Raw genomic sequence first — 24,059 nt, forward strand, 5'->3', positions numbered from 1 at the left:
GGTGCAAGTGTGTGTGTCATGATTGCAGAGCAAGGAGGAGGTGGGAATAGGGCAGCCGGGTGAGGATGGTGGGGACGAAGTCATAAGCAGATGGTTGGATCTTGGGATTAATCAAGAGGATTGTAAAAGGGCTTCCTTCTTCCCACTGCAAACTAGTACCACCACACTGAACTGAGAGCCAGACCTGCATATGAAAACCATCACCTCACAAGACTGAGTCTGTTGTAGAGATGCTATGGATGGAAAAGTATATATGTGACCGTGAGGACAGGATTCCATATATCTTAGCAGAAGTGGACAAGAAAAAAAAATGGTAATAGAGTTCTCTGTTCCTTTCTATTTTTTATGAGGATTTTTTCCCTCATCTTTTATACATACCCCTTTTCCACCTGTACTCTGTCCATGCTAATCTGGGATATGATTTCCTTTGTCAATTTTGAATTATTATACTATAAGTCTATACATTAATTTCACTACTCTTGTGATATTAGTGTAAACGATTACACAGCCATATTTATGGGAAGGAACTGAATTGTATACTTTTTTCTTCTCTTTTCTCTTCCCCTCCCTTCGTTCTCCTCCTTTCCTTTCTCTTCCTTTTTCTTCCCCTTTTTCTCTTTCTTCTGTTCTTCTCTGGCACTTGGGAAAACAGTTGCTTTAGTAAACAAATACGGATTAGTGACTTACTTACTCAGTGATGGCCCTTCCCTCTGTCTGTTGCCTGAAGCCAGTCTAGACAACAGCTACCACTCAATTGGTACAAACAATTATTAATGAAAAGCAAAGTAGAACCTACAGAGTGATGCTCAAAAGATATATATTAGGTACAGTCTGGGGTTGCTTTTCTCATCATCACTTCATGATATGAGCAGACTTATTTTCTATTTCTTTGGGGATAATAGTACTCACACAAAGAGTCAGGTGCCCCTCCTGTGATTCCACAGGGTATGCATAATACTTCTAATAATAACAGTGGCCCAAAAGTCTGATATCTTCTGTGTGTTCAGATCTGTGCCAATCAATTTACATATATATATTATCTCATTGAAACTGTACAACAAACTTGTGAGGTGGTTATTACTATCTCCATTTTACAGATGGAAAAACTGAGGCTTTGAAGTAAATTAACTTCCCCGGGATCACTCATCTAGGAAGTGGCACCTGTGGGAACGCAGCCAAGGTTAAATAAATCCAGAACTGGAGCTCTTGAATTTTACTCTACACTGCCCCCCACTGACACTAATTCATGACTTTTTGCTCCTATTTCCATCTACCCCATCTCCCCACCACTGTTCTCTGAGCTTCCTGAGAGTAGAGACAATTCTAATCATCTTTGACTATCAAGTACAGTGTTAGCGGCCCAGTAAAGTATACTGTCCTCTCTTGGTATCTGCAGGGGATTTGTTCCAGGACCCCAACAAGTACCAAAATCCACAGACGCTCAAGTCCCTTATATAAAATGGCGTAGTAGGGCCGGTCCTCTGTACCTGTGGATTCTGCATCCGCAGATATGGAGGGTCAACTATTCTGTTTTCCCCACCTGACCGCTAAACCAAATGAGGGATAAGACAAAGAGTAAGGCAGATGTAGATAAAAAATATCAGCTTCATTACTGAAAAAGACTAGGCTGGAGGAGGCAGCTCGCTGTGTAGGAACAATGGTGTTCCTGATGCCACACTCCAGAGTTAGCCACAGTCATGGCCAGTGCCAGGAAAACCACAAGTGCCCGCTCTAAAATGTAGGGCTTGATTTGCAGCAACATGGATGGACCTAGAGATTATCATACTAAGTCAGTCAGACAGAGAAAGACAAATATCATATGATATTGCTTATATGTGGAATCTAAAAAAAATGATACAAATGAACTTCTTTACAAAATAGAAGCAGACTCACAGACATAGAAAACAAACATGGTTACTGAAGGGGAAAGGGGAGGAGGGATAAAGTAGGAGTTTGGGATTAACAGATACACACAACTGTATATAAAATAGATAATCAACAAGGGTTTACTGTATCATACAAGGAACTATATTCAATATCTTGTAACAACCTATAATGGAAAAGAATCTGGAAAAGAATATATATATATATATATATATATATATATATATATATATATATATATAACTGAATCACTTTGCTGTACACCTGAAACTAACACAACATTGTAAATCAACTATACTCCAATAAAAATAAATAAAATAAAATAAAATGGAAGAGCAGACTGGAATGAGTAGAGAGATTGATGAAGGGCTGATCCACATCCAGCTGACCAGCCCATATCTCAGTAGTATGAGTGGAGCACCTGGAGAGTGACTAACGGAAGTCTTTTCAGGGGAAATAAGAAGCTCAGGCCAAGGAGTTTCAAACTGCCTCCCCTAACCTCAGTACCTGGAACTCATTATTCTTGAATTAGTTAGGCCGGAGACTTGTCGTAAGATCAAAGGATAGCTTTATCATAAGCTGTGCAGTGTAACATGCAATTAATCAGTACTCTGAAAGTGGAGAGTCCAAATCCACAGCAGATTTGGGGAGAGTACTCAGGTTTCTTAATTCCTGTATCAAGTGTACGGTCTGCTGGTACAGAGGGCCACCCCCTCTTTTAAGCTTAGGGTTTTCCTGAGGACTGAACTGGGGACATCTTGGCATATCTTCTGGGTCCTAGAGGTGGGGTACACACATAAGTCCCAGCTTTGGGGAGCATCAGTGAACAGAGGAGCCCCGATGAGAACTAGTATACACTCCTGACCAGGAGGCAAGCACAGCTGTGACACTTCATTTAAGGTGGCAGTGACATAGCCTCAGCTCTTAGAGAAGGAGGGGAGCAACAGACAGGACAGGGGTGGAGCATTCCACTGGCTGCCCAAGGTGCTTCACTTTCCCATTAGGAGACATCAAATCATGCCCAAGTCTCCCAAAACAGCGTGATGTTTATAGAATCTCAGAATCTGCTGGCTATCATCACATCTATCCCTCTCCCCCGATCATATCATTGAATTCATATGTGTCAATATTTTTACTTTGGAGAAGGGGGAAAAACAGAACCTCTAAGTCAGCCAGCCAAAACAAAATAGCACAGCCAGACACAGAATTTGAGTCTCCTTGGACAGTCTATACTCAAAGAAAATAATCTTTTGCTTAAATTGTCTCCTCTAGCTTTAAATTTTGACTTTCCAAATTGCTCTGGCTTTATTGGCCCATGGGAGCTGTTCTCTGCTGCCAAATAAGAAGTGGGGAATGGACACTATCTCAACAACAAAGAGCTGGCACCCTGTCACCAGGAACCCAAGTGTCATGGCCTAACCCAGCCCTTATCACTGGATTTTGTTCAGAGGTCTGAATGAAAGTACCAGCCAAAACTCTTTTATCAACCAGCTATTTACTTCCATGGACATTACTTCAGCAATTTTATACTACCCCAATAGATTTTATCCTAACCATGTAATTAGGATCAAACTAAATTCCAACACAACCCCCCTGCCTTGTACATTAACTCAGTATAAGCCTGTGCTCCCCAGCATGGTCTTGAAAAATTTCTTTAATGGCTTTATCCCTGTCTGTTCTATTCTGGTCTGCACAGAGAAAATCAGTGGCCAAAAATCAGAGATTTCACTCGTGGCCCCAGCTCTATTGCAAATAACCCAGTGAGGAATCAGTAAAGATCAGACCAAGGATGACTTAGTAAAATCCATTGTCCATGGGAGAGACATCAGAATAGGTCCAGATGAGAGTGACATTTGTTTAGAAGGAGCATGGGTCTATAAAATGTTATCTCTGGAGCTAAGCTGTTCAAACAAAAAGATAAGATCTTGAAATAATGGTTAAATTGATGTAATCTACTGTGAAAGGTTCTAATCCCATCAGCCAAAGCCAAGTTAAATCAGGCATGATGGGAATGATGCTATCTCTGCCGGGTCCCATCTAGACAAACACAACCACCTAAAAAATCATTAGGGCCCAAGCCAATTCTCGACCAGAGATAATCCCTAAAATCATGGGGACAGCAGCAATGCTGTTTCTCCACTCACCATGCAGTAAATTAATAAATGTCAGAAGGTTGTGCATGCAGCCCATGGAGTTAAACTTCACATGCCTGTTAAATTCAGGTAAATAAGGTAACTGATAGCATTCTGATTTAGCATAAAAGAAGAGAGATTAAATTATTTTCCCTGGACAAACTACAGAATGCAAATAATATGATTTTGAAGATACAAAGAAAGAATGATACAAGGGTAAGTCCTAGTTAACGTAAGAAAAACAACATTAGTGATAGAAAATAATTTAATATTTTCACCTCACCAAATTATCCATCTTGACTTTCTCCTTCCCACTGACTCAAGTGCTTTTCCGAGTTACACACTTAACAGAATCACTCAATTGTCAAAATTGTTAGTATTGCACTCATTATCCAGATTAACTACTGATCTTGATAAAGTTTGGTTTGTGATTCTTTCAATCAGTTAACTGTGGAGTGGAAATCAAAATCACAAAACTGAAAAATGTCAGAGAGAGTTGTCTGTTTTCATCAAGAATATTTGCATAAAATTACCTATCATTTGAAATAAAAGCCTATTTTTTACACAAAAAATTTTTAAGTTATTTTAAAAACCCAGCATCTTAGAGTGATACAAAATGATTTCTAAAGTTACCATCAATATTAGTAAAATAAATCAATAAAAATAATAAAAAGAAGTGTCAGTGATATTTGCACAGAAAATGAAATAAAGTTTAGAGAATACTTTTAGGTTTAAGTGAAGGTTTAAGGTTTAAGATGAAGTGTAGGAGACACTATTGGGAAGACACAGGTCTCTGGTACCTTCCCTTGTTTCTTAGTCCCTTCCCTCCATGGAAGACACCCAAAATTGTCTTCTAATAACCAAGATTAGACAAATTATAATACATGTTTTATACTTGTTTGTTTTAAAAACAAAGAGGCCAACAAAGATAAGAATACATACTTATCAGCCATATGTGTGTGGGTTTATTTGTGGGCTACCTATTCTTTTCCATTGATCTACGTGTCTGTTTTTGTGCCAGTACCATATTCTTTTGATGACTTTAGCTTTGTAGTGTAGTTTGAAGCCAGAGAGCAAGATTCCTCTGGCTTTGTTCTTTTTTCTAAAGGTAGCTTTGGCTATTCAGGGTCTTTTGTGGTTCCATACAAATTTTAGGATTATTTGTTCTAGTTCTGTGAAAAATGTCACGAGTATTATGATAGAAATTGCATTAAATCTGTAAATTGCTTTGGGTGATAGGGACATTTTAAAAATATTAATTCTTCCAGTCCATGAACACAGGATATTTTTCCATTTATTTGTATCATCTTCAATTTCCTTCATCAATGTCTTACAGTGTTTAGGGTATAGATCTTTCACCTCCTTGGTTAAGTTTATTTCTAGGTATTTTATTCCTTTTGGTGCTGTTGTAAATGGAATTGTTTTTTTTGCTTCTTCTTTCTGATAGTTTATTATTAGTATATAGAAAAGCTTCATATTTCTGTACATTAATTTTGTATCCTGCAAATTTACTGAATTGATTTATTAGTTTTAATAGTTTATGGGTGGAGACTTTAGGGTTTTCTGTATATAGTATCATGTCTTCTGCAAATTGTGACAGTTAATTTATGACAAAGGAGGCAAGAATATACAGTGGGGAAAAGACAGTCTCTTCAAAAAATCATGCTGGGAAAACTGGACAGCTACATGTAAGAGAATGAAACTAGAACATTTTCTCACACAATATACAAAAACAAATTCAGAATGGATTAAAGACTTAAATGTAAGATGGAAAACCATAAAACTCCTAGGAGAAAACATAGACAATACATTCTTTGACGCTGGTCTTAGCAATATTTGTTTTGGATCTGTCTCCTCAGGCAAGGGAAACAAAAGCAAAAATAAACAAATGAGACCTAATCAAGCTTAAAAGCTTTTGCACGGTGAAGGAAACTGTCAACAAAACTAAAAGACAACCTACTGAATGGGAAAAGATATTTGCATAAATATGTCTGATAAGGGATTACTACCCAAAATATATAAAGATCTCATACAACTCAATATCAAAAAAACAAACAGGGGCTTCCCTGGTGGCGCAGTGGTTGGGAGTCCGCTTGCGGATGCAGGGGACAGGGGTTCGTGCCCCGGTCCAGGAGGATCCCACATGCCGCAGGGTGGCTGGGCCCGTGAGCCATGGCCGCTGAGCCTGCACGTCTGGAGCCTGTGCTCCACAACGGGAGAGGCCATGGCAGTGAGAGACCCAGGTACTGCAAAAAAAAAAAAAAAAAAAAAGATAAAAAAGAAAAACAAACTGATTAAAAAAATGGGCTGAAGACTTGGAGAGGCATTCTTCTAAAGAAGATATACAGATGGCCAGCACACACATGAAAAGATGCTCAGCATCACTAATCATCAGGGAAATGCAAATCAAAACCACAATGAGAGATCGCCTCACACCTGTCAAAATGGCTGTCATCAAAAAGACAACAAATAACAAGTGTTGACGAGGATGTGGAGAAAAGGGACCCTCTTGCACTGTTGGTGGGAGTGTAAATTGGTGCAGCCATTATGGAAAACAGTATGGAGGTTCCTCGAAAAAAATTTTAAATACAGGTATCATATGATCCAGCAATTCCACTCCTGGATATTTATCCAAAGAAAATGAAACACTAATTAGAAAAGATACATGCATCCCAATGTTCATGGAAGCATTATTTACAATAGCCAAGGTATGTAAGCAACTAAATGTCCATAAACAGATGAATGGATAAAGAAGATGTGGTTTATATATGCAATGGAATATTATTACTCAGCCATAAAAAGAATGAAATTTTACCATTTGCAATAACATGGATGGACCTGGAGGGTATTATGCTTAGTGAAATAAGTTGGACAGATAAAGACAAATACTGTATGTTTTCACTTATATGTGGAATCTAAAAAGTAAAACAAATGAATGAATATAATAAAACAGAAACAGACTCACAAATATAGAGAACAAACTAGGGGTTACCAGTAGGGAGAGGGGTGGGGGAGGGGCAAGATAGAGAGAAGGGATTAAGATGTACCAACTACTATGTATCAAATAGGTTACAAGGATATATTGCACAGCACAGGAGATGTAGTCAATACTTTTAATAACTTTAAATGGAGTATAATCTATAAAAATATCAAATCACCATGTTGTACACCTAAAACTAATATAAAATTGTAAGTCATCTATATTAGAGTTAGAAATAATACTAATAAAATAAAGCAGGGGGTGGGAAGAATACTCACTTATCTCTTGCTCCCATCTCAACCCAGAGTAAAAGTTTAACCATCTTTCTTGACACGGAGTCCAGCAATCAGGTGCTTTTCGGCCTCCGAGCTCCACTGAGAATTGCTTCAAAGGCAGAAATGTGCCACTCAGTGCCTTCTTGGTGATATGGATTAAAAGAGCAAGGTTTTAGGAGATTGACATCTGATGAACCAGTTCTCGTGTAAACTGCCTCACGCCTATCAGGGAAATGGGCAGAACAAATCCTGGGGACCGCTTTTATGGGAACCAGGGTGTCCTGAATTACTTCTGAAGCGTCCCCACTCACGTACCAGGGAGGCAAGACTTCCCCCAAGCCTAATTTGCCTAGCAAAGATGTTTGTCACTTAAGCCTGCTCCCCACAGACCACCCCACTTCTAGAGAACAAAGACCAAAGACATTTGGCTTCAGCCCTGACCACCCTGCATCCCACTTCCTTTCACTAATACGTTACGCTTGCACTGTGTGACCAGTGCCTCTCCGGTTCACAGTACAAACTTTCCCAGGCACAGCAACACCCATCCCCTCCCCTGACTCTCATTTCAAGAGATGCCAGAAGGCCAGCTTTTCTCGGCTTACTTTAACCCCAGCAGATGTGCAGCATCGGTAGGTTGAAAGAGCCAAAGTTGGCTTCTGTAAGCTACCAACGGACACATCCAGTCCTTCCCCAGAGAACGAAGAGAATGAAGGAAATGAACCCATCTTGAAGCTCAGCCCTGGTGGCTGCCTCTCCGTCATTTCACACACAGTGAGATATGACCATTACCTCTAAGACAGGATGTCTGTGGGAGTCAGGAGACAGCCTCTGGGTGGAAATGAGAAGAAGTGTTTCGAGACCAGCCTCATCGGAGCTGTCCTGCAGTGACTTCACACGGACCCAAAACATTGGCTTCCCCGACTCCAGAACAGATGTCCCTTCCCTCAGCCACACCTGTCGAATCACCATCCTCCCCCTTAACACCCCTCTACACCCCACAACCACACAAAAACCCTCCCTCTGAATGCTCAGCCTCTGTCGCATTTTGTACTGCTCCTGATATTTTAAATATTCAGTTTGCAGTATACACGTGTAATTGTTTAATCCTCCATTCAACAGTGAAAAGGCAGGAGCATGCTTTTTTCCTCCATAGCACCTAGTACTGTGCTCTGCTGCAGTAGGAACTCAAGAACTGAACTGAATAGAGACAAAATGCTTAGCCTGCCACCATTACCAACATGCTGCTAAGATTAATGTTTATGTCTATGATTCTAAAATATTTGAAAGCCTCAAAAAGAAATATTCTAATAGATCTCAGTGAAAGAATTTAGTTGGAATTTGAGCATGTATGCTTTTTTTTAAGAAAAGATTACTTTGACCAAAAGCCTAGTACTTAAGGCTTTCCTTATGTAGGTCACTGGATGTAAGCAGAAATACATGATGTAATATGATAAGGCAACATTTAAATTATTAATAGCAGTTAATCATGGTAGAACAGAGTGATTGTCTTTTTCTGCCACTGGAGTGTACATGCCCTCCCTCAGAAGGTGGTTATGTAATGTGTCACTGAAATCCTACCTGCCCCACTGCAAAAACTGTCTTTAATGGTACAGAGGCTGCTCAGCAACCTGAAGTATTATAAATGTATCCTTCTGTCTTATCCTAAGAATTGCCCAGTCATTTTCACCAGGCTTTCGTTCCAGGGATCCATCCTGCAGCCCAGCATTACAGATAAGAACAGTCAGCAAGCAGGCCAAGCGGCAGGAAACAGATGCTGGAAATTCAAGTTAGAGAATGACACACCAACCCTCCATACCCTGGCTGGCCGCAGTTATCAGAATCACTGAGTTGCCAAAAGAGTTTGTTTCGCATTCATTGCCCAGATTAACTAGTGATGTTGACAGACTTTGGTTTGTGATCCTTTAGTTAACTATGGGATGAAAAATCAAATTCACAAATGAAAAATGTCAGAGTTGCCTGTTTTCTTCCAAAACAAAGAGCTGTAGGCAATTCAGCAGCAAGTGATTCCAATGAGTGGCAGAATCATGCATTGGCTTCTGATGTCCTAGCCTCTCCCACCGGGGTGTCCCACCCACACTTCTTCTGCCCAAGAGTGAGCATCACGGTGCCTCCACGTCTGCCTGGAGGTGACACGTGTGGTGGGGTTAAAAGGGCAGTAGATCCACATTCAGATCTCTTTCCAGCAACACTGACTGTATATGGATGTTGACAAGAAGAAAGTTTCTTAAATATTTTATTTATTTTTTTAAATTAAGGAATGCAAGAACTTCCCTGGTAGCACAGTGGTTAAGAATCTGCCTGCCAATGCAGGGGACAAGGGTTCGAGCCCTGGTCCGGGAAGATCCCACGTGCCGCGGAGCAATTAAACCTGTGCACCACAACTACTGAGCCTGCACTCTGGAGCCCGCGAGCCACAACTACTGAAGCCTGCATGCCTAGAGCCCCTGCTCCACAAGAGAAGCCACTGCAATGAAAAGCCCGCGCACCACAACGAAAAGTAGGCCCTGCTCACCGCAAGTAGAGAAAGCCCGCACACAGCAACGAAGGCCCAACGCAGCCAAAAATAAATAAATAAATTTAAAAAAAGAAAGGAATGCATGAATACATGCTCATTTTAGGCAACTCAAACAATACAGAACAAGGTAAGAAAAAGGGTTGGTCCTCCTTCACTCTCAGCAATTCCACTCTCCTCTCCAGAGATACTCCCAACGGAAATTTTGGTGCATGTTCATTCAGATCTTTTTCCTGTGTGTGTATATAGACACATGTATATAACCATTACATATATATATATATATATATATATATATATATATATATGCATATATACTCACACACATATATATCCATAATATAAGATCAAAACCAATCTATCTATAAAATCCTTTTGTGAATACTCTTTAGTGATACTGTATTCACTTAACAACATAGAGTTCCCTGTTTTGTGGGAACTGTGTGTATGGCCAGTATTTATGTATTCCCACAGTAAGTTACTTATCTCTAAGCTTCAGTTCAGATCCCGTCTCTATAAAATGAGGATAATGAGTCCACTTTCACAGGATTGTGGAGTGCAACAGTGAGAAGTCATTTGTAGAGCAGGGACTCACAGATTCCCTCCTGGTCAACATCATCCAAAATCCTCTTTTTTTTTTTTTTTTTTTGCAGTACGCAGGCCTCTCACTGTTGTGGCCTCTCCCGTTGCGGAGCACAGGCTCCGGACGCGCAGGCTCAGCGGCCATGGTTCACGGGCCCAGCCACTCCGTGGCACGTGGGATCTTTCCGGACTGGGGCACGAACCCGCGTCCCCTGTATCGGCAGGCGGACTCTCAACCACTGCGCCACCAGGGAAGCTCCAAAATCCTCATTTTTATTTGCTGTTTACTCATTTATTTTATGTCTTTGGCCCCTAGAATGTAAGATCTTGAAGGTGGGGTCTGTGTCTTTTTAGCGATGTGTCCCCAGTGCCTGGAACAGAACCGGATGTCATACGAGCACAATAAATGTTCACTCATCAGCTGGCTCACTGGTTTCTCAGCCATTTTCATCTGTACTGGTCCTGCCCCAAACTGCCAGCTGAGCAGCTGAGCAGGAATCACCAGGTAAAGGAGGTTTGCTAGCCCACTTGGGGCGTGGAGGTGGGCAGTCCCGGACTGCCTCTTAGAAAATAGTACATAAGGCAGAGGCAGCTGCGGCAGATCAGGCAAACATAATGTGAGGGCCAAAGAAATGGGAGACAAGCAGGAGGATGGCATCAGAGCATGGGGTGAATGAGTGTGTTATCAAGAGGGGTGCGTAAAGTTGAGATTCCAGCAGATTCAGCTGATTGTTTTTTGTCTCCTGGGTGGGAGGGGCCTGGGCCCCAAGTATAAGCAGGGTCAAAAGGGGTAGCTCCATCTTGCACCATCAGAAGGCAGCTCCTGGATAAGAGGGTCAAAAGGTACAAACTTCCACTGATAAAATAGTTATACAAACTACTATGTATAAAATAAGCTACAAGGATATTTTGTATAACACAGGGAATATAGTCAATATTTTATAAGTATAAATGAAGTATAACCTTTAAAAATTGTGAATCACTATATTGTACACCTATAACTTATTTAATATTGTACATCAACTATACTTCAGTTTAAATAAAAGAAAACATAGTCATGGGGATGTAATGTACAACATGGTGACTCTCTCTACATATATATATGTATAGCATATTTGAAAGTTGCTAGAGAATAGACCTTAAAAGTTCCCATCACAAAAAAAGATTTGTAACTATGTGTGGTGACATGTGTTAACTAGACTTGTGGTGATCATTGTGCAATACATACAAATAGCAATCATTATGTTTTACACCTGAAACTAACATAATCTTTTCTGTCAATTATATCTCAGTTTTTTTAAAGGCAGAACCTGGCCTCAGAGGCAGCATGGGAGCTTCCCATGGAGGGAGTCTGGAATCCTGCAGTGCTGGAGCTGGAAGTGTTTTGGGAATATCTAGTCCTGTAAGTCTCAGACTCTTAAGAAGGATCAGAATCCCCTGGGCACTTGGTCAAATGCAAGTAAGTACCTGGGCCCCGGCCATAGAAATTCTAAATTCTGATTCTGCAGGCCTGGGGATTTGGGCCAATCTCTTGACTATACAGATGAAGAAAAGATCCAGGCAGCACACAGCCCCCGGGGAGGGTCAGAGCCGGAGCACATACACAGCGAGGGAGTGGAGAGCTGGTCAGCAGGAGGGTCTGGGGTGCAGCAGGAAGCTGGGAATGCTGCGTCTCCTTCAGTGAGCGGCCGCAGAGCGCACACCGGTGCAGCGGTCCTCCACATCTGGACCCCAGACCACAGCATCAGCATCACCCTGGAACTTGTTAGATAAGCAGTTTCTTGGACCCCACCCCAGATCTACTGATGACAAACTCTGGAAGTGAGAACCAGCAATCTGTTTTAGCAAATCCTCCAGGCGATTCTGTTGCTCCTCAGCATTTGAGAACCTTACAACAGGAGGTAATCAGGTAACCATCTATATGCATTGCCTTTTGGAAAAGTTCAACTTGCTTCTGGATATGGTGTACCTAGTGCTCCAGAAACTCACTGGAAACCTCACTGCCAATACATTGTCAAGGTCATACTCAGGAGAACTTGACAAATGACTCCACTTTCCTATCCAGAGCAACTGATCAGTTCCAACAATTTCCAGAAATCCATTATGTACTGGAAATTGATGATGCGAAGTGTCAACACCAGCTGAGCTGCCTCCCGTGGGAGCTGCTGAGAGACACATTTGCCATCATCATCACAATAACCATCACCATCTTTGTCGTCATTGCCAACATTTACATAACGCTTACTATATACTGGACACTGTTACTGGGACTTTATAAATATTTATCCACTTAATCTTCCCCCCAACACACAAATTGATCTGCCAAAAATCCCACTCCACCTAAGGGTCAGAGTAGGGTTTTGAACCCAAGCAGATGGCCCCCTGAGCCTCCACTCCTGAACTCTGTGCAAGAGAGGCAGCCTAGGTAGTGCTTAAGAGTACTCAGTCTGGAGCCAGGTCACTGGATTTGTATTTGGCTCTACTGATTACTTGCAGCAATCATCTACTAACCGGTCTCCTGATCTCTAGTCTCACCCTTTCCTGGAAATCCATCCTAGAATAATTATCTTTCATATGCAAATGTACTTTTGTCACCATCTTCCAAATCCTCCCATTTTCTCCTCCCATAAGAAATAGTCTAAGCATAGGATGCTATTCACAAAGAAGTTTCTGCTTACTCATCCTGCTTTATCTTCTACCATTCTTCCCAGGGCACTGAGTCACACCATCAATGTACCACTCCTTGATTAGGCCAGCCTATACTTTCTTGAGTGGAATTTCCTACCATCCAGCCCTCCACTCAGGAAATTCCTACAAACTTAGTTTTGGCTAAACCACTGCTTCCTTTAGGAAGTCTTCCCTGGGTTTGCCCCTATTCAAGCTTAAGGCATCATTTTTGTTTCTGCTTCCATTGGCCAAATCCCCATTATGGCGGTTAGTATATTGTGTTGGAATTGCCAGCCTGGAACTCTGGTAGCCTATGAACTTTTGGGAGCTGAAACTGCCATTTCATCATTTTGTGGCAGTCCCAATGCACATCATAGATGCAAATAAATATTGGTTAAATGAATGGATGGAGTGCGTAGGAGACAGGTGAGCCCTTTACTTTAGGGAAGGCAAGGAACAAAATTAAAGAGTAACTAGAGAGGGGATTGAATAACAATGAAGTCATCATAGTTGGTGTAAGATAAGACTCTAAGAATCCAGTGTATAAACAGTGCAGCAATCCAAAGCACAGGGCTGAACTGAATATGCATCATTTCCTGGAATGGCATTATTGAGATATCTTCAACTGGGCATCCAGTCTTAGGAATCACTTAGTGGAAAATGCCCCTACCTATCCAAAAATTTCTTGGTACTCTGCACAATACAAGTTTCTGAAAGTCCCAGTAGGATTCTTTCCTCAGTGAAAAGAGGTCTCTTGAAAGGGGTTCTCCTGGTGGAGATTTAGCTCACAGCTGAGTGGATGAGAGGACCCACCTTGAGGATGACCACTCACAAAAGCCACATGGCAGAAGAAGTAGAGGCAATGGCTGGAGTGAAAGATGGGAAACTGATCTGAATACATAAAAAGCCCAGATTTAAGATTTCAACCACCAAACATCTGAGTCGTAACAAAGTAAAAGAAGACTTTTTCTTAAGCCTACATTTTCCTTTTGTTAAGAATAAACTGAAAGTACCAATGATGTATCTAAAGTTTCATTACAGTGGCTTGCTTAGTTTAATGGTATGTCCAATAGTGCTTGCCTTATGGTTACTTGAGTTCAGTCTGTTTGTCTAATATACTAATATGCCACTAATATACATTGCAAAATAAATTGTCATAATATATGTGGTATGATAACATATACAATATATCCACACATATAAAATATATACAAATCTATACATATACATATATGTACACACACATATCAGGAAAGACTAAAATGACAAACTGAAAAAACAAACCTTAATGGCATACTCCTTTAATTAAAATCTTCCTTATTAAAAAGTGTCTGCAATCTTTGAAAAGTAATAGCTATCTCAAAATTGTTTCTGGAGTGAATGTTTCTCCCACAAAATGGAAGAAAATATTTGTAAATGAAGCGACCGACAAGGGATTAATCTCCAAAATATACAAACAGCTCATGCAGCTCAATATTAAAAAAACAAACAACCCAATCAAAAAATGGGCAGAAGACCTAAATAGACATTTCTCCAAAGAAGACATACAGATGGCCAAGAAGCACATGAAAATCTGCTCAACATCACTAATTATTAGAGAAATGCAAATTAAAACTACAATGAGGTATCACCTCACACCGGTCAGAATGGCCATCATCAAAAAATCTACAAACAGTAAATTCTGGAGAGGGTGTGGAGAAAAGGGAATCTTCCTACACTGTCGTTGGGAATGTAAATTGATACAACCACTATGGACAGCAGCATGGAGATGCCTTCCAAATCTAAAAATAGAACTACCATACGATCCAGCAATCCCATTCCTGGGCATATATCTAGAGAAAACCATAATTCAAAAGGACACATGCACCCCAATGTTCATTGCAGCACTATTTACAAAAGCCAGGATATGGAAGCAACCTAAATGTCCATCGACAGATGATTGGATAAAGATGTGGTACATATATACAATGGAAAATTACTCAGCCATAAGAAAGAATGAAATAATGCCATCTGCAGCAACTTAGATGGAACTAGAGATTGTCATACTGAGTGAAGTAAAGTCAGATAGAGAAAGACAGATAATATATGATATTGCTTATATGTAGAATCCAAAAAACTGGTACAAATGAACTGATTTACAAAACAGAAATAGAGTCACAGATGTAGAAGACAAACTTATGGTTACCAAGGGGGAGGGAGGAGGGATAAATTGGGAGATCGGATTGACATATACACGCTACAATATATAAAATAGATTACTAATAAGGACCTCCTGTATAGCACAGGGAACTCTACTCAATACTCTGTAATGGCCTATATGGGAAAAGAATCTAGAAAAGAGTGGATATATGTATATGTATAACTGAGTCACTTTGGTGTACAGCAGAAGCTAACACACATTGTAAATCAGCTGTACTCTGATAAAAATTAATTTGAAAAAAAAATGGAAAGTAACAGCCAGCTCAAAACTGTTTCTGGAGTGAAATTCTCCAGACTTTTGCTTCCAATTACTGTTTAAAGTTTGCCAGATGATCATGGAGAAAATCATTCCCAAGGGAATGATCGAGGACCTTCATATACATTGCTGGAAACTCTAAAAGAGGCTAATTATTAAAATGGAGCGAGCCATAAATTAAAATGTAAGGTGAAACCTTATATCCTTACATTTTTGTAAGCACCAGTGGTATCAAGTAACATGTTGAACCCCTGCCCTCTGGGGTCCTTTTCAGGATGCACGGCTCAGGCCTTCCTGGGCTTGCTCTTTGTTTGGTTAAACATACATATACTTGCAAACACATGATTAAATTAAGAAGACAGCCTATCCTAAGCACTATAGAATTGGTAAAAACCCAAAACAATGCCTCAAGAAGCTGGATTTGGAATAGACCAAGTATTGAATGGAGAAGACTCTGTGGAAGAAGTAGAGACAGAAAGTGAGGTCTTGAAGGAAGTACAATTTGGAAGGGAGAGGAGCATGACAGGAAAAGAATATGTGGGGGGGAAAGGCACACAGACCAACTTATGTACTCAGAGACTTTGCATGTGCTGTTCCCTCCGCCTGGAATGCTTCCCCTTTGATGTGTGAATGGTTCATCCCTTACTTCTTCAGGTCTTTACTCAAAACCCACCCTCAGTGGGGCCTCCCCTGGCTACTGTATATAAACTTTCAACCCTTGCTACCCACTAAAGTTACATATTACCTTTTTCCACTTTAGATTTTCTCTTTGGTACTTATCACTATATAATCTACCTTATATTTTAACTATTAATCTTGTTCATTTTTTCTTCCACTAGAATGTAAATTCCACAAAGCAGGGAGTTTTGTCTGTTTGGTTTGCTACTGGATTCCCAGCACCTAGAACAGTGTCTGGCACAGAGTAAGTACTCAGTAAACATTTGTTGAATAAATAAATAAGTTGTATGGAGGCAAAAGGGGTAGATGAACAGGCTATTATTAAAATACCAAATTGACAGAAATAGAACTTTTACATGAAGGAATCAGGTTCATGAATTTGGGCAGACAGTTTGGAGACAATTGGGGAGAACCTGGAAGTCTGCCAAGGACTCATAAATACAAGGCTCCTGGGAGAATCTGAGGGGTCATCTGGTCCACCTTTCTTATTTCTAGGCAGCCCTATGCCTAAGTTATCCAGGACAAAACAAGCTATTCAGCTTTCTATTTACACAAGTTCCATTGCATGTTTCTCAGAGGCTGAGGCAAACATCACAGAGCTCAAATTTTACAGCCTGGTGGCTCCATTTTCAACCTCAGAGGAGGAAATTTACATCTTTGCAGAGCTGAGCTGCTGAATTCCTTCTCAGTGCTTCAGATGATTGGGCCTGGATATCACTTTCATTCACTCTACTGGAAAAACTGGAGAGGAAATGGTGGTCTAGTTGAATATGAATTTTTTTTTCTCTTCTAAAGTCAGAGAAGCAGCTCCCTGAAACTTACAAGGGGCCTCTGGTTTGTTGGCACTCACCACTGTGGTTGTGCTTCCCAGCAGAGAACATTCTAAGCAGCCATGGATGACAAGCATTCATTACCTGTTTGAGCACCAGAGTCAGGGTCCTAAACTCCACCTGCATTCATTTCCAACACCTCTCACCTGTGTACATGGAAAGAGGAGGTAATGCGGCACATGTATACAATGGAATATTACACAGCCATAAAAAGAAACAAAACTGAGTTATTTGTAGTGAGGTGGATGGACCTAGAGACTGTCATACAGAGTGAAGTAAGTCAGAAAGAGAAAGACAAATACCATGTGCTAACACATATATATGGAATCTAAGAAAAAAAAAGAAATGTCATGAAGAACCTAGGGGTAAGACGGGAATAAAGACACAGACTTACTAGAGAATGGACTTGAGGATACGGGGAGGGGGAAGGGTAAGCTGGAACAAAGTGAGAGAGTGGCATGGACATATATACACCACCAAACATAAAATAGATAGCTAGTGGGAAGCAACTGCATAGCACAGGGAGATCAACTCGGTGCTTTGTGTCCACCTAGAGGGGTGGGGTAGGGAGGGTGGGAGGGAGGGAGAAGCAAAAGGGAGGGGATATGGGGATATATGTGTATGTATAGCTGATTCATTTTGTCATACAGCAGCAACTAACACACCATTGTAAAGCAATACTCCAGTAAAGATGTTAAAAAAAAGGAAAAGAATAGTGGGTCGTGAAAAAAAAAAAGAAGATATGAGACATGATATACATCAAATGTTCTATATGGAGGGGAACTGGATTTCTAGCTTGCTGCCACTCCACACCGAACGCCACTTGCATATAGGGCATTCATAGGTGCAGGTGTCCACTGGCAAAGTAAGTCCCAACCTGCTCCCCAACAGGGAGCATGCAATCTAAAAAAGAAAGGTAGAGGGCTTCCCCGGTGGCGCAGTGGTTGAGAGTCCGCCTGCCGATGCAGGGGACATGGGTTCGTGCCCCGGTCCGGGAAGATCCCACATGCCGCAGAGCGGCTGGGCCCGTGAGCCATGGCCGCTGAGCCTGCGTGTCCGGAGCCTGTGCTCCACAACGGGAGAGGCCACAACAGTGAGAGGCCCATGTACCAGAAAAAAAAAAAAAGAAAGAAAGGTAGAACAAAGGGAAATGACATGAGAAAGAAGTGGTAGAGCAGAAACTGGGAGACATCGTCACTACAATCGCACAAAGTAGGCATTCAGTAGCTACTTGATGAGTTCAATTATTTTCTGAAAGCTTCATTTGTTTTAAGGAACATTTACTCCCGTTTAGCTGGTTTAAATGAGTCTTAACATAACTGACAATAAACTATTGCACCAACTAGCAAAAACAAACTCCTGGCTTCATGCCCTGATGGATGAGACGAAAAAACAGCATTCCTAATTAACATTTGAAATTCCTGAGTGAAATATTGAACAAATTGTAATAAAAACCATTAAAAGAATTCAAATACTTACAATCAATTTAACTATTTTCTTGACCCCCTCTTTTAAATCAGGAGATAATACCTCTCCATTTTTAAAAGTATTTTTTCTTGCATTTCTCACTCTGTACCCAATATGCAATACTTGCTTTTCTGATATAAACATTATATAGCTCATACTGACTTTAGACCAGGAAAGTAATAGATAATATTCACCAATTTGGCAAAAAAAAAAAAAAAAAAAAAACCGAAACAAAACTGAAAACATTCATGGAGGTAAAATAGACAGTATAACACACTCATCATGCATCTGTTTTATTTGGAGCTTAGCAATGGGAATATGCTTTAGGTTTTCTTGTAATGCTTTGTGGGTGAGGGTACTTATCATCAACTATCCACTTCCAACAACTACTTCCATTTTTCAAATTAAGCTTGTTAATAAGTGTGGTGATATATATATATATGTTACTTACAATGCATTTTCCTATTTTGAAGAAGTGACTTGTGTCTCTTTGGAATTTGAAGTACTGATTTGAAACAAATAAAGATTTAACTCTCATTTTACTTTCCTCCTTAGATGTATTTTTATTCTTCAGTTTACCATTATACTTTGCACAGTCAAAAGCTACAGATTTTGCTGACATCTTAACGCTCTTGAAAATTGTCCTAATTTCCTTAGGACCCATAATTTCAAATTTGATTGTGTTAAGACCTTTCTGGAAGGGGAAGGAAGAAAATGAATATTCATCAAACACCTTCTCTGTGCCTTCTTCTTTGTGTCTTGGGTGTTTTATATGTCAATTCATTTCAGTGTAAGTAATATTATCCTTATTTTACCTTTGAGGAAACTGAGACTTAGTAACTGGTCCATGGTCACACTGCTAGAAATAGCAGAGCCAGAATTGAATCCAGGTCTGTTGAATTCCAAGGCATGGGCTCTTGTCCACATTGTAGGGAGACAGGATTTTGCAACAACTGGATGGAGCCTCAGCGATCACTTAATCCAACAGGGCAAACCCTCCCTGCCTCTCCATCTGCCTTCACCTCTGCCAAATACACACATTTCACAGACAAGAACATTGAAATTCAGATAATTTAATGCTTTGCCAAGCCACAAGTTATGCAAGTGGTGAATGTACTCGTACAAAGTGATATTTAACAGTTGTAGAGATGCAAAATTATTGATTTTTACATCCTCCCCAAACTCATCTTTTTAAACTCAATTTTATTAAAATATAATTCATATTCAGGAGACTTCATCCATTTAAGGTATACAAATTGATAAGCTTTGACAGATGTATACACTTTCAAAACCATCCCAGCAATCAAGATACAGAACATTTCCACCTGCCCCCAAAGGTTCCTTGTGCTGCCTTGTCGGCTGTTCTTCCCCGGACCCACAGCCCAAGGCAAAACTGATCTGCTTTCGTCACTATTAGTTTCCATTTCCTAGAATCTTATGCAATTGGATTCATACAGTGTGTACCCCTTTGTGTCTGGATTCTTTCCCTTAGCATAATGATTTTGAGATTCATCCATGTTGTTTTGTGTATTTCGTGTAGTTTGCTCCTTTGTGTTGCCTAATTATACTCCATGGTATGGATGTGCCACATTTTGTTTCTCTGTTACATGTTGATAGATATTTGGGTTATTTCCAGTTCTTATAGCTATTGTGAATAAAGTTGCTGTGAACACATGTGTACAAACATTTATGCTGTCATCTGTTTGTTTTTCTTGGGTAGCCATAGTGGGATGCCTAGACCATATGTTATGTGCATGTTTCACTTTTTAAGAAACTGACAGACTTCCAAAGTGGTTATACTATTTCACATTCCCACCAGCAATGTTATGTCCCAGTGTCTTCACACCCTTGCAAACATTTAGTCAAAATGTCCAGTCTTTTTAATTTTACCCTTGGTGTATACTGGTGTTCACACGCATTTCCCTGATGACCAGTGATGTTAAACATCCTTTCATGTGCTTATTAGACATTATAATATCCTCTTTTTTAAGGTGTCTGTTGAATTATTTTACTTATATTTTATAGAGTTTTTGCTTACTATAGAGTTTGTGTTCTCTGTATATTCTGTACACAAATTCTGCGTAAGCTGCATGTTGTGGTAGTTTTAAAGCTAGTCCAAAAATTCTTGGACACTCCTCCTGTTAAGAGATGGAGCTTAGTTCAACTTCCCTTGAGGGTGGGCTGCATGTAGGGACTCACTTTTAGCAAATAGAATATGACAGAGTTATGAGATATCACTTTGGAAAGCAGGTCATAAAAAGACTGTAGCGGGCTTCCCTGGTGGCGCAGTGGTTGGGAGTCCGCCTGCCGATGCAGGGGACACGGGTTCGTGCCCCGGTCTGGGAAGATCCCACATGCCGCAGAGCGGCTAGGCCCGTGAGCCATGGCTGCTGAGCCTGCGCGTCCGGAGCCTGTGCTCTGCAGTGGGGGAGGCCACGGCGGTGAGAGGCCCGCCTACCGCAAAAAAAAAAAAAAAAAAAAAAAAAAAAAAAGACTGTAGCTGCTGTTTTGGTGTGCTCTCCCCCTCTCTCTCGAGCTACTCATTCTAGGAAAAGCCAGATCTGTGTCCTGAGGACTGATAAACAGCCTATGGAGGGTCTCAAGTGACTAGGAACTGAGAAGTCTTGGTGGATCTTCTGCCAACAGCCATATAAGTAGGCTTGGAAGTGAACCTTTCTCCAGTCAAGTCTGGAGATGACTGTAACCCCAGCCAACAGCTTAACTGCACCCTCCCAGATTCTCGGCCACAGGAAACTGATAATAAGTGTTTGTCCTTTAAAGATGCTAAGTTTTGGAGTAATTAGTTATGCAACAATAGATAACTAACATATATGCAAAAAATTTTCTCCCACTCTATGGCTTGCCTTTACATTTTCCTCAGGGTGTCGTCTGAAGAGCAAAAGCTTTTAATTTTGATAGCCTGATTTATTATTTTTTCTTAATAGTTCATGATTTTCATGTCTATCTAAGAACTCTGCCTACCTCAAGGACATAAAGATTTCTTTTCCTATATTTTCTTCTAGAATTTAGGTTTGTAATCCATTTTACATATGGTGTGAGGTAAGAATCAAGGTTCATTTTTTCTTCTTATAAATCTACAATCTCTCCATCACCATTCATTGAAAATAATTTTTTTCTCATTGAATTGCTATTTTTGTTTAAAAAAATCAACAGATCTTAAATATATGGGCCTATTTCTGAACTTTTCTGTTTCATTGATCTATATGTCCACCTTTTCACTAATACCACACTGTCTTGATTACTGTAGCTTTATTAGGTCTTGAAATTTGGTAGTATGGGACCTCCAACTTTGTTCTTCATTTTTAAAATTGCTTCAGTCATTTGCATTTTCATATACATTTTAGAATCAGGTTATCAAGTTCTACCAATACAGGCTGCTGAGATTTTGATTAAGAATGTATTAAATCTACAGATCAATTTAGGGAGAATTGAGCTCTTAAAAATATTGTCTCGGGGCTTCCCTGGTGGCGCAGTGGTTGAGAGTCCGCCTGCCAATGCAGGGGACACAGGTTCATGCCCCGGTCCGGGAAGATCCCACATGCCGCGGAGCGGCTGGGCCCGTGAGCCATGGCCGCTGAGCCTGCGCATCCGGAGCCTGTGCTCCACAACGGGAGAGGCCACAACAGTGAGAGGCCCGCGTACCACACACACACACACACACAAAATATATATATATATATATATAGTCTTGGCTGTGAATTTTTTACAATATCCGTGAGTCTGAGGGGTATATTACTGATAAGAAAAATCAGAATTACAGGACATTTCCTGCCTTTTTCTGAATTTAGTTTTGCTAGCTTAAATTCAAGTCTCAACTACAAGACTTGGCTATGCCTCAGTTTCCTAATCTATAAGAGAGAAAAGGATACTTATCTCTGACCATTGCAACTGGAGGTATACAGGGATAGAGTAGGAAAGTGGAATTCAAGAAGTGTAGTCTTATTTGACTCTAAGAATTTGGGGAGGATAAATGTTTTCCTAGAATAATTTTGAAAAAGAGTTCTTTAAGAATGTATCTTAACTAGAAAGTAGATTTGTTTTGTTTTGATTTCATTTTCTGGTGACCTGCAAATGAGTTACACAAGCAACTAATAATTTGTGCAAATCTGATAAGGCATTGTTTCATTCATTCATTCAACAAATATTTACTGTGTCCCAAGCTTGAATTAAATTAGGCACTGGGTACACAGTGTGTATGTGTGTGTGTGTGTATTCTTGGTGCACATAAGTGTACCTATAATTGTGTATGTGTTTATCTGTGTCTGTATGTATGTTTAGATGAAAACTACCATAATTACTCTTGTCCTTCCTGCATCTTTTGAGCTAAGATAGAAATTGTGTATCATGGATTATTTCAACGAGTTCTCAGTTTATTTTGTCTCTGATATTGTTGCAAAAGCATAAGTTCTCTGGCCCTTGCTCTGAAGTGTGAAGAAGGAGAAGATGGAAACTGAGGTAAGAGGTAATGACAGAGTAATGACCTTGCCCTGTGACAGAGCTGAGGCTACAGGCATCCCACATTACAGAGAAAATACAGCCACCAGCAAGTATTTACTGCGTGCTTAGGAGGTGCCTGGACTTGAATCTACTGGAGGCTCTTAAATATACTGGAGGCTCTTCATTGCAGTGCACAGGCTTCTCTCTAGTTGTGGCGCACGGGCTCAGTAGTTGCAGTGCTTGGGCATAGTTGCCCCCTGGCATGTGGGATCTTAGTTCCCCAGCCAGGGATCAAACCCACGTCCCCTGCACTGGAAGGCAGATTCTCAACCACTGGACCACCAGGGAAGTCCCACATAAATATACCTTAAAAACCACCAAGTGATATAAAAATGCCATAAAGATGTTTTCACTGACATTTCCAATTTATTATGAATGCGTGTTAAATGTCCAAAGATGATTAAGACAAAAAATCAACAGGACATCCTCTAAGAGTTTATAGCATAGATTTAAAATTTTTGTTTTATTTAAGCATCATACTTCATATCCTATCATTTCCATGGTTTTTGTTTTTGTTTCTGTTTTTGTTTTTTGTGGTATGCGGGGCTCTCACTGTTGTGGCCTCTCCCTTTGTGGAGCACAGGCTCCGGACGCGCAGGCTCAGCGGCCATGGCTCACGGGCCCAGCCACTCCGCGGCATGTGGGATCCTCCCAGACCAGGGCATGAACCCGCGTCCCCTGCATCGGCAGGTGGACTCTCAACCACTGCGTACCAGGGAAGCCCCCTCCATGGTATTTTTAAAAGATCTACCCTGATGCTCTCTCAAAAACAAATAAACCCACAAGTAAATATCTTACTTTGGCTTCACCTTAACCCTTTTCTAAAAAAGTAATCTGCAGAATTCCCTGGCAATCTAGTGGTTAGGACTCCGTGCTTTCATTGCTGAGGGTGTGGGTTCAATCCCTGGTTGGGAAACTAAGATGCTGCAAGCCATGTTGTGCATGCCAAAAAAAAAAAGTAATCTGCACCCACACAACCAGTTCAATTCTCACTCTCTCCATGAGACCTTCCCTGACTTTAGCCCATGAAGAATGCCCTGCCCTGTGGTTCCATAGCC

The sequence above is a fragment of the Mesoplodon bidens genome (assembly GCF_964165515.1).
Source record: "Mesoplodon bidens genome assembly, chromosome: 11".
Lineage (NCBI taxonomy): Eukaryota > Metazoa > Chordata > Mammalia > Artiodactyla > Ziphiidae > Mesoplodon > Mesoplodon bidens.